A 14145-nucleotide genomic window follows, 5' to 3' on the forward strand; every position below is an offset into this window, starting at 1 on the left:
CATTCATTTTCGCCAGATGCAGTTTTTTTTAAGGAAATTCATTAACCTCTTACGAAATTGCTTTACTATCGTCGTAAACTCCGTGAAATATATAATTAACTACACTTATTATTGCAAATTATAACAGTTTTAATGATTTTCAACACTAAAATCAATTGCTTAGGTATACTGTGCAATTTTCTGATACATTAATTATGTTTTTAATCAGAATTTGTGCAAAAAAAATAAAGCATGAATATTAATAGGGAATTAAAAGTACACAAAAAGCTTTTTGAACAACTAATTTTAACCATTTCTTTGAATAGTGTTATAAAATATATTCATTAGTAATTTGAAAGCATAATTTTTTCAACACCAGACGTGTGATTCTTTTAATATAGATAGTAAGATCTGATGATAATGAAAATGTGTCATTGCTATTATAAATATAATGTTTGTAACTCATAATTATTATTCAGTAAACAATACTTTCAGTATGCAAGTAGTGCATATTACTTTTTGAAGTAATTTTAAATTGTTTTCAAAAAGTAAAATTTTTTTTTGTCTTGAAATGACTCGTTTAGGCTAAGATTCTAATAATCTTTTCTTTTAATAATAAGTATATATNCCCTCAATCTATAACAATGGGCTTGCCCAGGTTTTCATGGTTTCTCTCCCAGAAACAATGTTTTCATGGGGCACATTAGGACCCATAATATTCATAGAACAATCCCTGACGTCTGTAAGCTACTTGAACATAGTTGCAGACCAGGTTCACCCATTCATAACAACAGTTTTTCCTGCGGGGGATGGTGCTTACCAGCAGGATGATGCACCATGTCATAAGGGTCGAATCGTCGAGGAACATTCCCAAATTCACCTGACCCTAATCCAATAGAGCAGCATTTGTAGTCCTACTTGGAAAACGAAATTTGTGCTGCCACGCTACCCCTTCGCAAAGTGAGGGAATTACAGGACCAGTTGGTGAGCGCTTGGTACCAGATACCTCAGACCAACTATCAGCACTTAGTGGAATCAATGCCGCGGTGGCTGCTAGCAGCTTTGAGGGCTAAAGGTGGTCCTACATGTTATTAGCAGGGTGGTAATAATGTAATGGCTCTCCGGTGTGTGTATGTATATATATATATCAAACTTGGAAATATTATTTGTATTTCAAGTTTAATATATGCAATATTCATATATTGAAATACTACAAAACACTTTTAAGCAATTGTCTTTCTGTTTTTAAGCGTTAGTTTCATTTTGTTACTTAAAATTACCAGCATCCCAAATTTTTAGTTTATTTATAAACAGAATATAGTCATTAATAATTTGTTGCGTTTTTTTTAATTGAGACTAAGGAGTTCATTTCGTAATTGGTTTGGCATTTCATAAATTTAGCTTTAGAATTTTAGTTTGCATAAAATTTGCAATTCAGTGAAATTATATCAAATATGTTTATAAATTTTCTTAATAAATTTCGTTAATATTTCAGTATTTATAGCAAAATCGAAAAAAATTTGACATCAAGCAATTAAAATTCTAGGTATTCATTTATAAAGTGATAATATTTTTCAATTAAAGTGTGTTAATGAAATAATCCACATGTTGCAGCTAACTTTTGTCTGTTAAATATCACAATACAATGCATTTTCAAAATAAAATAATTGAATTGAACAATACTCATTTGGTTTGAAAACCAATGTAGTAAAATCAGAACTGGATATATTTTTGTATCATATTTTCAAAGCAAAGTTAAAATAAATTAATTTTAAATTAAATTTCAATATTAAATCACTGGATTGAACATAATCTTGAAATTGACTAAAGAAGACAATTTGGTAAATTTACTCACTAATAATTCTATTTTAAGTTCGAAAATCTTCTAGTAGATACTCATTTTTCTGTTAACAAATATAGGGGTAAGATAAATAGTTCATTAATTATACTTTACTAATTCCGTTTCGCTTTGTAATCATAACATATTTTTGAACTAATCTCCCAGTATTGTACTAATTTAATACAAAAATAATCCTTCATTAATACAGAATAAAAGTATTGTTTTATAAATATAATTTTAAGATTGTTTCCTTAAGGGATGTCACATAATATTAAATTTTGATAGATTTCCGAAATCTCAAAATTTTACTAATTGTGTAATGTTTTTTAAAAAATGAAAGCAAAATTTGTCAACTGTTTCAGAAAATATGATTCAAAAACATTTCGATTTGGAGCTTAATGGATAAAAAAAGAAACGAATAAATGGATAACAGACTGAAAAAACCATAAAGCAATCATCTATATTACATTTATAGATTTCACTAATTTAGACTTTCCTGATTGATAAATTTAAATACTTATATAATACTATTCATAAATAATTGACTAGTCTTCACACCTTTTTAAAGAAACTCGTAATTGAAAATTGTTGACTTTAGCTATAATAATTCTTTTCAGTTCTAGTAAGAGCTTACCTTCTTACTCGCCTTACGTTTGTCAAATTAACTGCCCATTAACTTCAATTGCAACCCTTCTCACAACAGCTAATAATAACGTTCGCGTAAGGGTACTTAAGAGTTTATGGTACTCAGCAGAACGTTTTTCAAGTGATGCAGACTCTTTTGGAAGATCAAATTTATCGCCTAAATTTCACTTAGTATGTTTCAAGTTCAACTAGATATGATTTAACATTAATGCAGATAAATTTTCAAATTTGTTTTTGTTTAAATTAAAAGTTGATAAAAATATCAAGAAAAAGTACTGTTCTCACTGCGAAAATTTCAATTCTTTAAAAAATGTGTCTTGTAATTGTTTTAACGTAAGTAAATGTTTAGTAATTGAGATTTATCTAAATTATACTATCGCTTCAAAGAAGGTTATTTTGAAAAATTTGAAAGTTAAACTATTGTATTAAAGCATCATTTTAAAACATATGTATGACATGTGTATAACATTTTAAAACATATGTTTAAAATCATACATTACCAAGCATGATACATTATTTTTGGCAATTTCCCTCCTTGGATTTAGATACAATTTTTTGCATGATCTTTTATTTGGATGATAAAAATATAGTGAAATAAATATTGTTATAGTTTCTCTCAATAACTAGTCGAATTCTTTAATATTAAATATTTAATAGTTAAACTTTTGTAGCGAGATTGAATGCTGTATCTAATTATAATTAGTGCATGAGGTCTCTTACAATCCAAAATACGATTTAGAAAAAAATTGATTTAAATATTAATTTTCCTGCATCCTGCCTACTTAATGACTAGCAAAAATATATAACATGCTTTAAGTTCCATCATTTTAAATTATCTCAGTCATATATTCACAAATGTAGTAAACAGTTACACACAATCATAGTTTAAACTTCATTTGAAGACGATTATTACACATATATGTTTAACAATATATTTTTTTTAAAAACTGAAAGGTGTCAGGGGATTATTAGTTAACTATAATGTTAATTGAAATCAGGTTTATCAAGTATTTGTAAGCTCAAACAAATTATTCAAAACTTATTACAAAGGATTATTGTTATATGGTAAGTTTGATTGGCCTTTAAGTCATTATTTTACTTAAACAGATGATTTTGAAACACAAACTTAGAACAGTATCAGTAATTTTAAAATATTAATTATGACAATTATTAATAAATTAATATGTAGACAAAATGTAGTCATTTATACGAATATATATAGTTCTCGTTCTAATTAAACAGGCAGTTACATAGAGCAAACATTTTAATGCAAAATAATGTTTTCCATCTTGTACGTCACGCATTTTTGTTTTATATTTTCAAATAAAACCAAGCCGAGAGACACAGAGATTGCAGACTTTTATAGTATTATGAAATTGAAAAAATGAAGGGGAGATAAATATAAAGCAGATTTTTATAAATAGAAAGGGTTCAGTTAGGCTTAAAAGTTATAACTTGTGTTAATAGTTATAAATGATGTTCAAAGAGTGATTTTAGATTAATTCTTTTTTCAAAAAGTTTCAATTGAATTTTTTTTTATGTGTTATATGCTGAATTAATTTAGTGTTATTCTTTTTATGACATATGTTTTTTTTTTAATTATCCTCTTCTCGCTTATTTAAAATTTCGCATACTAAAAATTTAATTGTTATCAAGATTTTGACTTTCACAATACAGTTCGAATACAATAAAATTTTCTTTTTTTACTTATGGTTTTAATAACATATATTATACAAATAATTTTCGATTTCTTTTTCATTTATGTAAAAAGTCACTTTGTCGTATGCATTTCAAAAATAAAATGATGTTGTCATATGCATTTCAAAAATAAAATGATGGGACAGCTCTAACAAAATACGATTCATTCTGAATTTAAATTTACCAAAAAGAATTAGCATCATTTATTTAATAAAGAATTTATTAAAGAATTAGCATCACTAATTTAATAAAACAAAAACGTTTATAATGTAAAACTAATGATTAAATGTGAATCCAGGTTTCTTAGAATTTTTTTTTAAATCATTAAAGCTTTGAAGAAACATAAGTTTGTTCAGCATAGTGCGTATTTATGAAAACAGAGACATAGATTAGTATTGTCTTTTTTTTAATTGAACGAACTTCTGCTACGAAACAATAAGATAACATTAATCATTTTATCCCAACTTAATAGAGGGAATAAATTTTATTTACTTATCAAATTAAGCTGATGCCAGCTTTTACAATTATCATTTTACATTACACTGTTAAAAAGTATATACAAAATTATTAATTTCGTTTTTTTTTTAAAAGTCAAGCGTGAGCCCTACATTTAAATAAGTATTGGTAAAAATTATATTTACGTAAGTAATTAGTAGCTATATTTCCTTTAGCAAAAAAAATATGAATCCTGTTTTAAAAAAATTATCAGTTCCCTCTATTGAAATGTTTCATGTAACCCCCCACTAGAAATTATCTTTTCAAACAAAATTATTAGTTACGCTTTTTTTTAACATTTTCAGGTTGCCCTAGATTTAAAATTACTTTTAACATTAGTCTTTCTATAAAATATTAACAAAAACAATTTCTTCAATTGATACATTACTTTTCACTAAAAATTATCTTTACATACAAAATTATTAGTAACGCGTTCTTTTAGCATATTTATGCTAACTTCTATTGAAAATTATCTTTACCAATATTATTTTCACTCTATCCTCTACTGAAAAAAGTCTACCAAAAATATTAGTTACGCTTTTTTTTCTTCTTTTAATTAAAAAAAAATCCAATATCCAATGAACAAAACCAATTTCGGTAATTAACATTTACGGTACCCTCTATTAAAAATTTTATTTATGTACAAAAATATTAGTTACGCTTTTCTTAACATTTTAAAGTTACCCTCTGCTTAAAATTTTCTTTACCAGAAATATTAGCTACGCTTTTTTTTTCTTTTCTTAATAAAAAAAAAAACCAATAGAAGTTCTTTAAAAAATGAACAAAAACAATTTCTTTAATTAACATTTACGGTACCTTCCATTAAAAATTATATTTACGCACAAAATTATTAGTTACGCATCTCTTAACATTTTAAAGTCCCCCTCTGCTGTAAGTTACCTTTACCAAAATTATTAGTTGTACTTTCTTTAATAATAATAATAAAAAAATCCAACTGGAGTCCTTCTTTAATAGGTGAATGAAAACAGTTGTAAACACAATGATTACAAAGGGGACTTGATTTAGATAGGCCATTTCTACATATTTATGGGACTTGGGAATAAAAGGTCTATCATAAAGAAGTTGTAATGGTTTACCTTTTTGAAAGGGACTGAGGACCAAGCAAGAGATGTGCGGTCACAGAAGAGTTTGAGGACGTTCTATGGTTCTTGGAACGATATCCTTTAAACCAATCTCCGACACGGGAAAGCTCGTATCTCGTACGGAGGCGGCGCGAATCGGGAGGGCGGTACAATCAGCCCCTAGTTGGGCGACGTCTCAAATAATTTTTTTTTTTTTAAAAAAAAACAGCTCGAGCCTGTGGTGGATATATATTATATAACGTTCTCTTTTCTCTCCTAATGTATTTAGATTTAATTTTTATAATGTCTTTTTTTTTATTCGAAAAGAATTTTTTCAGATAGTAATGTATCATGGGAAGTAAGACAGCTCGCCTTTGGAAAAGAATTGGTTTCACTGCTCTTGCAGAAGGGATGGTTCATTCAATTTTTTTTTAAAAAATCTTTCTATTCAGTTTGTTGGAGGAAAATTAAAAACTCCATACACGTGCCAACTTAATCGTTAAATTACAAATATATCATAGTGTGGAGAAGATGTTAGCTGTTTTTTTCTTCTTTTTTTTCAATATTTCATTGACATAATTCTTATGATCAGTTCAGTTAATTAAATTATTGATATTATAGAACGATAATTAAATTAAATCTAAATTATTCTCTTAACGTAATAATGAAATTATATTATTTAATATCTCAATAATTTTCAAATATTCTTTTAACAGTCATATCATTAATTAACAAATTAATTGGATTATGAAGAATATACTTCTTAATTTAACATTTTAAACTTCATAATTAATTAGAATTGTATTAATTTGTTATTATTATTAGACGGCCCTGTGGCCACGCGGTCATCGTGTCTGACAGTGCAGTCAATGGTTGCGGGTTCGAATCCTGCTTAGGGAATGGATGTTTCTCTCTGTGTGTTGCTTTCTATTGTGTGAATGTGGCCCACCCTCTAAACGGGTGTGTGGCGTGGGTAATGTTGCTCGCTTCCGTGACTTAGGTTCACAGGTGCCCACCGGGTAATGTTAAATGATCAACACTTTCAACATCTTCTGGGGTGAAGAACGAATGTTCAGTGCCTCCCGTAGAATTTTTTTTTATTACTATGAAAAGAATTTTCATTTAATTTTCAAACTACCTATTTTAAATATTGTTTTCTATTAACAATCATATCGTTGATTTATTAATTAATTAGATTAAAAATATTAATACTTTTGTATTTCGCATGGAAAACTTTATAATTAATTTCACTTGTGGTAGTTTGTTATTACATTTTTTTCGGATTTTCATACAATTTTGTCACTGTTTTCTTTTGAACAATCAAATCATTGATTAGAAAGATATTTGTATTAAAAATATACATTTTTATTTTGAGCGGAAAATTTTATTATTAATTAATAAACTTAATACTTAGAATTAAAGTTAAACTATTCACTTGACAAGTAATATGATATTTTTTTAAAAAAATTACTATAGCTTAAATATTGTTTTCCTTTACATGACTGCTTTTTTGATCAAAAACTTTAATTGTGGTGCTATGTGGTCATTAAAAAGATGGGAAATAAGTTTTAAGTACAATATGATGTAAAAATCCTGATTCTGTAGAAATTAGAAAGATGCAGAGATTAGAAGAAAAGAAAACAAATTTATTCAAAATAGATTAATGTAATCTCTAATCAGTTACAGCAATTAAGGCACCTAGTTTGAATTAAATCTGATATCTGATATATGTATTTAGAACTATTATCCATCTATTGGCTATATATATTTTAAAATGGAACATTTGATTAACCTTGATAATACTAGATTTCAGTTAAATATTTCAAAAATAAATTTATTGTGTACACCATTTAAGGTGAATCTTATTATATTTTCTAAATAAATATTGAACAAAGTTCAAACTGAATATAGGGCATTTTTGAGAGCTGCCATCTGGGGGGGGGGGGCAGAAACGCTCCAAAAAGCTAATTTTGATCACTTGGCATCCATTACAAACTAATTTCATGTTTCAGTCTATAAATAATTTTAAGTCAAATTTTAGATTCTAATTATAATAATGGTAAGCAGAAACTTTAAACTAGTAATAGTAAACACTAAATAAATCGGAATTCAGATTACATATTGTGATTTCTTTTTTTTGCTAATCAGAAGCTGCTTACAATAAATAATTCTGTTTTTAACCTAGATAATGTTGATTAAGATGACCTTGAAATAATAAAAATAAGGCATCTCTATAACCTGAAATGCTTGATGTCTTGGATTGTTTTTGCCAAACATTTTCTTTCAGTTTCCTTTTTTTTTTTAATCAAAAATCAGAGCAATTTATTTTTTATGAAATAACTTCGATTTAATCTCCTCTGATTTATCTAATTAACGTGACTTCATATTGTATTATAATAAACCTTGAAAACTTTCTCATAAAAATAGCAAATATATTTAATCAAATAGAAATATATGCAAATAGTAAATATATGAAGTAGTATATTCTATCGATATATTATTTTTAAATTAATTTAATATATAAATGCATTTAATTTTTTTTTAAATTCGGTTTATTGAAACATAGTTAATATGAAAATAGTAATAAATTTAAAAACATGTATGATGCTGTAAATTAATATATTTTTTGGGTATTAAACAGGGACACCACCCACAATTCTAAAAATTGATTTTTTCGCTTTAGTACTTTTTTTAAATCTTACAGTACATAAAATAAATAAAAAATATTATTCAGAATTCATTGTTATGAATGAATTTGCCAACTGAAATTGCATTATTTTCCATACAGCACTTAACTATCAATCATGATAAATCATGATTTATACGTTTATTTTAATAAGCCCCGAAACTTTCTCTTAGATTTCATTAAGCTATTAGTCAGAAAAATAATCTGCCGTAATGCAATTTTCTAAAATACTAACACAGAAACAAAAAGGAAGATCACGTTGCAGGAGTTTTAATATTTAAGAGGGAGAGATAAATGTTTCAATTAATTTAATCTAAATAAATGAATATGATTAATTAGGATTTCAATAATTTTTTGCAATGGGTCTGAAATAAAGATTAAAACTAACAAGTTAGGAAATATATTCGTGTAAAACACTAGTACGTATGTGCACGATTGTTTTATTTGTTCAAAAATTTGACAGTCGTTAAGAAACTCATATTTGTAAAAGTTTCAGAAAAACAAATGAGACCTTTTTTACTTCAATTCCGTATTCTGTAACATCTCGAATCGTACTATCTTGTGGATCTATTTTTTTTAAACATACTTTCATGAAAACTCAGAATTGTATAAGAGTACATTTAAATGCGTTTACACATTTGAAACTAATATAAGTATATAAACATTGGCATAATAAGGTTCATATGTGTCATTAAAAAAATATTAAAAAAGCTTGTAGGCATTTCAAGACATAAATCGCACAATTTATCAATCAAGATAAATCATAATCTAACAATCAAACATTTTTTTTACATTTTTTTTTTATCATATAGAGTATTGTTGTATTCTCAAAAATTGAGCTTCATATTAGATACATTGGGCTGATTCAAAACATCATATTAAAATGCAGTTGTTTAGAGTTAGATTACAGAACTTTTGATTGTGCTTGAAATTTATTATTCGAAATAAAATTTGAGATTCATAAAAAGACAAAAATTGCACAAAAATTGAAAGAATTATAATTCTGCAACATGTAACTGTCTTTACATATGTGAGAATAACATGTTGACAATGTGTACACAGATGAAGTAAAATTCATGCAACACAAAAATAGACATGCAAAATGTTCAATTAATATAATTTATTATCTGGCATAAAATACAGAATTATTATAATGATCTTAAAATGTGTTGAAATCATAACCATGTGCAATACCTACATAAGTATTTGTGGAACCAAGCCAAAACTTCATATCTAGAAGAAGAAAATAAAATCTTATTTAATTGCATAGATTACAAAATCATCAAAAATCATTAAAAATTTCTAACTACTAATCAATGGTAAATTATATACAGATCGGGGGTTCGCAAATTAATATTTTTGAGAGGGGAAAATGTCATCGAAACCAGTCGAACCACTAGTGATGAGGGAATGAAAACGTCAAAACCAGTTTTATTGCCTGAGGAAATTTGAAGGATCTTCCAATAATAGGCTTTCAACTTATCTTTGCTTCCCTCAGACATCCAATAGGTTTTAAGTGCTCTCATTTCGCCTTACTCAATAGTGACTCGTTAGGTTTTGCGTGATTTTTGCACTTTAATCTCTCCAATATTTATTTTTATTTTCATTTCAATAATATTAACACTTTTTTTTATTTAATTTTTGAAAAGGATTCTATGAATACGCATGATAGGCAGTCATTAGCACCTGATAAGTAAATTTTTATTTACTTAAATCATTTTACTGCATCTTTCATAGAGGATCTAGTAATAAATTTATATTAAAAGTTTTTCAGTTACAATATATTTGTTTACTACATTAAGACACTTGTTCCTTGAACACACAATCTAAATTGCTTTGTCATTTAACCTGGTTGGTTTGTAGTATAGAAAATCAGTTTTTCTTTTTTGTTATTTAACTAAACAGTTAGAACAATATAATAATATTACATATAATTTTGAAACACAAGTTAGTTAGTCGGTAAATTCTATGAGGATATCGGAATTATTTTGAAACTAAGTTAACTAAATTAAAAAAAACTACTAATTTAATACTTTCACAAAATGCATTGCAAAAAAAAACAAAAAAAAAAAAAAACAGGGGCATTGTTTTTTAATCTTACTAATCTCACACTGTTTTTGGAAAACCAAGAGTCTATTACTCACAACCTTTAATAATCAAGTGATACAGCAATGCAAGTAGTACAACAAAAAACTGTTAAACATGGTAGGAAAATAGCAGCTTACGTGAAAAATCATAATTAAAAAAATTAACAATAAAAATTTCTTATTACAAAGAGACATGAGCAAGATAGTACAAATTTAATTTAAAGTTTCACACCACCCCAGCTCAAATTATTAAATTCTCGCCTTCATCATTTTTTTCCTGCAAATTACATTACTAGAATATTAGGTATTTATTTTCTATTCGATTAAACCGAAAGTTTCTTTTATTTTTATTTCATAAAACAGTCTAGTGACAATGCTCAGTTAACGATGCCGTTTCATAGAAGAAAGAAAATGTATTTCCATTAAAACGATTTTACTGATCAAAGAAACAGGAGATAGCGAAAATCAATATATAAGCCATATCAAGAAAATGTACAGTTGATCTAGCCATCCTTGTACCATGTTCTACTTATGAAGGTTACTTTTATAGTTATAGATGAATAATGATTAACCCATTGGGTATTGGATCCACTATTTATTTTGAGAACATACCTAGAATATGAAAAAATAATATCTTTGTATCGATCGTTTAATTGCAATTTTTAAAACTGTAGTGTTGGCCAATAATGGAAAATATCCACTATTCTACCCTGATGAAAACAATTATAGGGAGGAGCGTTTTTTTTCTCTTTAAAAACAAAGAATAACGTAAGCAATGCCTATAAGCAAATAAGATTTCAAATAATAGCTAAGTTCTTCGAAGACACCTCTGCCACTCAGTGGCCTATGACGTCAGCAGACAGTGGCACTGTGATCTCGCTTGGATAGAAGTACCACATTTTCTCACTGAAACTTATACAGTAAGGGCGTTTTGAAACAATGTAGTTTAGTCCAATCCCTGTTAACATTCGTCGTCAAGATGGCGGACAGTTGGAAGACTCGAAGCGGACCAATCAAATCTATCTGTTGAAGGGACTTTGGGATATCGAGAAAATTGGTGTTGACAGAGACAGAAACAGTAGTCCACCACAAAAAGGGCAACAATGCGGGTCGTTATTTGAGACTTCTAGCCAAAAGAGATAGGTTCAAAACAACAACAAAACTATCTCTCAACCAATATAACATCCTTTTAATGGATGTCACACAAATATTTAATATAGCCCTGTAGTCTGCATCTCTCTGAGTGTGAACGACAGAAAGTATGGTGCCAAGAACACTTGTCTTGGACAGAGGATGATTGGGGCTCTTCAGTGATGAGTCTGTCTGGACAGCAATTAGAGACACGTTCTCATCTGAAGAGAACCCGGGAGTCGATATCGGCTCTCTAACAATATCAAAAAGGACCACTATGATCGAGGTGGTATGAGCAGGCATCATGGCAGACTTTCGTATGTCCGATAGAGGTACTCTTACAGATCAGCAGTACAAGGTGATAATGCCCGTCCTCTCATTTGGCGGACGAATATCTCCAATAGAAGGATATTTAATGATTGGTGTGATCTGCTTTGTTCTCCTACCCCTTCAAAAACGTATGGGACGCCCTTGGACCGAAATAGTATGAAACACTGATGTGAGAGTTGCGTAGCTGTTGGAGGTTATGGTCCACTTTATTGGACATGTTTTTCTCTGACTGTCGGTCAGCTGTTGCGTTGGACAAGTGACCAGTTTCCCTATTTAGGGTATGTGCCTATTTTTGTTTTCTCATATATTGGTTTTATATCGGATATTTTGTCCAGGATTATTTTTATTTGTGTACCTTTTTATACAGTATGCCTTTAGGCGATACCGTGTATTCATTTTTCTGATATAATCAGTCAATCCCAAAATATTGATATTAAAAAAATATTGATATTTTGGGTCCTTTTTTTAAAATCAGCATAGTGCACTGGCGAGAGAAGGACAAAACTTAACCTAACAGTAATAGATAAAAGTTACGAACTCACAGTAGATTGTGTTGAATTATATTGCTTTGAAGGTACAAAAGCGCTGCAAATTATTTGTGAATCTTTCAACAATTAAAATCTCTTTTGTATCTTTAATTTCTGAGGTGTTATGAATGAGGTTTATAAGTTATATCTTTTGTTTAAGATGGAAATAAATCATTCCATGTGTTTTGTGCCTTTAATGTACTTAATTAGCGTAATGCAGATTATATAATTATGCAGCGATATGATGCCAGAGAAAGGATTCACAAATATTCTTTTTTCTTTGAAGGTAGTTTTCTTGTATTTACCAAATATTCCTCGATAGGATAATTAGATTAGTAAAAATAAATTAATTTATTGTTTTATCTATTACTTTTGCCTTTCTGATTCTAGCTACCCTCCTTGCTTATCTACTGTCATTTTGTGGTGCAAAAGAGTAGACGATATAAAGATATAAAGAAGATAAATATATCGCTCCAATATTTTTAATTAAGAAAAAATTACCCATTTATGTTAATTTAAGTATTAGGTATGTATTATGAATCTAAATGAATAACTATAAAATTTTTCTTACTACATATTTTTTAAATTAAAAGTATACTTATATTTTTATAGTTCGTCATCAAGCTAACTTCAGATTCTGGGTCTAGATTCAATGATACTGCAGCATCTGAATGGTCAGTTTTCATTCTGAAAGATAATAAACTTTATATAAGGTGATTGATGGAGAAGATATGATGAGTTAAAAGCATTTCTTAAGAAAAATAACTCATTCACCAGACAAACATTGACAAAGAAGTATTTTTGAAAGTCTTTCCCACACTAAGGAGAGGATGGGCTCCCACATAATTACTCACATAAAAACACAAATGAAGTACATGCGTCCTCTGCTCACGACTCGTTGAATCAATAAATATTACCCAGATAGCAAAATAAGTTCTATTTTCACTCAGCAAAAACCTTTTTACTGTAAACCTAAAAAGGTTAGTTATGCGGTTTACGTGTAAACCTTTTAACTTTAAAACGAGATCTGTAGACAATCTGCTCTATTCTACGCACATTACCCTAATCCAAAACCTGGGAAAACAATCTTCTACAAAAAAAACCTACAATCTGCTCTATTCTACGCACATTACCCTAATACAAAACCTGGGAAAACAATCTTCTACAAAAAAAACCTACAATCTGCTCTATTCTACGCACATTACCCTAATCCAAAACCTGGGAAAACAATCTTCTACAAAAAAAACCTTAAATCAAGGTTGACTTAGGGTTTTCAAGCTTGAAAAAATCCTTTAATAAAGCTCTCTGGTGAAAATATCTGAAACCTAGGTAATTACAAGGTTTCTTTTCAAAAAATCTTGTATGCTCAGTTAAAATCCATCTTATCATGATCTTTTAATGGACATTGCAATTTTATCCTATCGCTAGTGTGACGTCAGCTAAAACGTCATTATGGACCTAAGTGACCATTTTACTTAAGTGACAATATTTTCAAATAAGTTTTAAAAAGTAATTTTAATTAAATATAAAACAGCTTTCATCAGCACTCTTTTGTTTGAAAGCTGTTTTTTTCTTTCTTTTTTTTCTAAAATTCTAACTGACAAGGCTGGTTCCATCCAACATATCACACGTTTAACAAAAGGTG

General features: G+C 28.3%; 1 protein-coding gene and 2 long non-coding RNA genes across 13 annotated transcripts in view; 1 reads left to right on the forward strand and 2 right to left on the reverse strand.

The window, feature by feature from the left end:
• The window catches only part of LOC107447498 (homeotic protein antennapedia), a 212723-nt gene extending 206744 nt beyond the window's left edge, over positions 1-5979 (reverse strand). For both annotated transcript variants that reach the window (XM_043039821.2, XM_071187995.1), the window contains exon 1: positions 5755-5979. The gene's annotated coding sequence lies outside the window, so the exon portion shown is untranslated. The remainder of the gene's footprint in view (positions 1-5754) is intronic.
• The window catches only part of LOC107447499 (uncharacterized), a 167899-nt gene that overhangs the window by 135504 nt on the left and 18250 nt on the right, over positions 1-14145 (forward strand). The gene's annotated exons all lie outside the window — the stretch shown is intronic.
• Positions 9531-14145, reverse strand: part of LOC107447500 (uncharacterized) — a 93817-nt gene continuing 89202 nt past the window's right edge. For 2 of the 3 annotated variants that reach the window (XR_001584532.3, XR_006224767.2), the window contains one exon: positions 9531-13187. This is a non-coding gene — a long non-coding RNA (uncharacterized lncRNA). The remainder of the gene's footprint in view (positions 13188-14145) is intronic. The other variant, XR_006224768.2, reaches the window with a different exon arrangement.

Source organism: Parasteatoda tepidariorum, chromosome X2, assembly GCF_043381705.1.
Source record: "Parasteatoda tepidariorum isolate YZ-2023 chromosome X2, CAS_Ptep_4.0, whole genome shotgun sequence".
In the NCBI taxonomy this organism is placed as follows: domain Eukaryota; kingdom Metazoa; phylum Arthropoda; class Arachnida; order Araneae; family Theridiidae; genus Parasteatoda; species Parasteatoda tepidariorum.